Consider the following 2,937-nt stretch of genomic DNA (forward strand, 5'->3'; position numbering starts at 1 on the left):
TTTCCTCTTTTCAGGATCCTGCTCCTGTGAAAATACCTGCAGATGCTCCAACTGTCAATGTGCCACCAGCAAAGCTGGACGCTGCCAGAAAAGTGAGTCACTGGGACAGGCTTTCAAACTGCTCCCGTTCTATTGGTGCCCAGGACACATAGTCCTGGGCACAACTCACACAGGAACACCACAGACACATACATGATCCGGGATTACACCGGATTGAATTGCCATCCGATTTCTACAATGTCCAATCGGAATAATCTCCAGACCAGAAGCTGCTGCTTAAAGCAATGTCTGAGGTTCCCATCGGAAAGCGCTGATCTTATAGACTTCTCATTAGAAACCGTGTTTTGGAGATAGTGACAGGAAGACCTTCCCTCAAACTGTCTCTCACTGGGATGTGCTGCTGAGCCTCTTCAGGGGGGTGACTGGGAGATGGGAGACAGATGGGTTTGTGATGGAGGAGCTGGGTGCTGTCATGGGAGGCTGTGGGAGCTTTCAGTGAACGAATTGATTGTGAGTGATTTGTGTCTTTGTCCTCTCCTCTCAGGTTGCTGCTCTTGCTGTCCTGCAGCATGCACCAACTGTGCCAATGGCTGTGTGTGTAAAGGGAAAACCTCTGAGAAATGTACCTGCTGCTCCTGAACAACACGCTCTTCAGACACAATCTCTGAAAGATTGTCCATTTGTACTTTATTCCCAAAGCTGTATGTCCTCACTATGTAGATCCAGAGTTTTATTTCGGTATAAACTGATGAATTGCATGTGAATTGATTTTGTAAATTTGTGTTTTGTATCAGTTACTAAAATAAATTCTTCTATTTGTTTCATAACTGCAATTCTGTTCATCAATGAAGTGATATTTACAATCCTAATGTAACCTGCAATGAACAAGTTCAAACCTGAACAGTCCACAGTAGATAAAAGGTCATTAGAAGTCACAGTGCAGTCTGGTGTAGTTTGGTGGATGTGGTGAAACCAGGTGGTGATGGGGCAGTATCAGGGATGGTGGAGTGAATGGTTCCATGGTGTCACTGCTTCAATGTTAAGATTCCTGTCAGTGAGGAGAGTACTTGCATGTCTGTCACCATGTCACCAAAATGTGAGTATTGGAGATAATCGTGTTTGTGTTTCCCAGTTGTGATGCAGATTAACACTGTATCCCATTAATATGAAACCCCAGAGTGGAATGCCAACTGTAAGGAATAATTTTCAATAATATAGCATTTCCCAACTACAGGACATCTGAAAGCCCACACAGACATTGCAGTAATTTTGAAATGAAGTGTTGATATTTCAGCAACACACAGGTAATGTTGCAGTGACCCAGAAATGGTTGACATGATCCATTTGGTACAAAAATATCAGGAGGCAATATGAATTAAAGGCATTGAATGGAAGGGGCATACATTTGCAGAGGGACCTGGCAGTATTCCCACATCACCCATTAATGATGGTAGGAGAGGGAAAGAGTGCAAATGATGCAATATTCTCAGCTTTATTAGTAGTGGTGTAGATTAGAGAAGTAGGGAGGATGCACTAAACCTTTACCAGACGCTCATCAGACCTCAGTTGGAATATAGTATTCAGTTTTGAAGATAGTTTGGAAATGGTGAGGCTGAGTGAGGAAAAGACAAAGGGCAATGTGATTGAAGGTTTCAAGGTTGTGAAAGGTGTGAGTATAGGAGATAGGGAGAATGATATTCCAGCTCATAAACAATGAAAAAGAGGGTACAGGTTTAAAGCAATCTGTAAAAGAAGTAATTGTGATACAAGTCAAAAATGGTTTCACAGAGCGAGAGGAATGTATTGCATGAAAGTGTTGTTGACATAAATTTAAGTGAGGCACTCAAAAGATGATACATTATAGAACTCCTACAGTGTGGAAACAGGCCCAACAAGTCCACACTGATCGTCCAAAGTATTCCCCTACTAATTTCCATTTACCCCTGACTAAGTGCAGCCTACACATCCCTGAACACTATGGGCAATTTAGCATGGCCAATTCACCTAACCTGCACATTTTTGGAATGTGGGAGTTCCTGGAGGAAACCCACACAGGTGAGAATATGCAAATTCCACACATTCTCCTGAGGCTGGAATCAAACCAATGTCCCTGGTGCTATGAGGCAGCAGTGCTAACCACTGAGCCACTATGCCACCCAGTCAGGAATTGATTAACATAATATGTAGAGTTACAAGAGACTGGCGGGGTTTTTGCACTAAGTGATCATGGTAACTCAAAGAACTGATACAGAAACTCCAGACAAATGGTCTGTTACTGTGCTGTAACAATTCTTAGATTGTCTAATATCACGCCTTGTATCCTCACATCCAGGTGATTAATCTTTATTGTGATGAAAATGTGTTATCTGAAATATAAATTTGTAATATTGACACATATGTATAACAAATAGTTTGGATACAACAACTTGCAGAGTTTCCCATAACTGAAGGATGAAAAGTGTTTGTTTTCATTGTGGGTAGTTTTAAATAATCACATGTTTCATGATTTTGTGAATAATCTTTACATCTTTGTTTGAATAAATGTTACTTGCAGTGCATGACTTAGGGACAGTGTCACTGAAGCAACCTGATTGACTTGTTTCAGATACACAACTGAATTGAGTCCTAAATATGTATAATTAGTAATATCACCATCACTCCCTTTTTAAATTCAAACTTCGAGGTGAGATAAAAACAGATCAGTTCACACTTTCCCCTTTTGGTTCTAACATGACCAGAAACACTATATACATATCAAAAATATTGTCTGCAGTATATGACTACGACATACTTCTCTCCAATTTAAAAAAATAAATGTTCACCATTACACACAGTCACCAGTCCCGGAGCCACATCTCTGTTGGTGCTCCCATGTCTGATTAATATCAGGCGGTTTCATTTCATTGACATGCAGATTTATTTGAAGTGTTGAAACTA

The 2,937-nt window shown here is 40.7% G+C and overlaps 1 long non-coding RNA gene across 1 annotated transcript; it reads left to right on the forward strand.

Annotated features, from left to right (window-relative positions):
• The first annotated feature begins 3 nt into the window (after window positions 1-3).
• On the forward strand, window positions 4-833 carry LOC122545561. Its single transcript, XR_006310558.1, has 2 exons — window positions 4-92; window positions 545-833. It is a non-coding gene; the product is annotated as an uncharacterized LOC122545561 (long non-coding RNA).
• The last annotated feature ends 2,104 nt before the right edge of the window (window positions 834-2,937 follow it).

Source organism: Chiloscyllium plagiosum, unplaced genomic scaffold, assembly GCF_004010195.1.
Source record: "Chiloscyllium plagiosum isolate BGI_BamShark_2017 unplaced genomic scaffold, ASM401019v2 scaf_56964, whole genome shotgun sequence".
NCBI lineage: Eukaryota > Metazoa > Chordata > Chondrichthyes > Orectolobiformes > Hemiscylliidae > Chiloscyllium > Chiloscyllium plagiosum.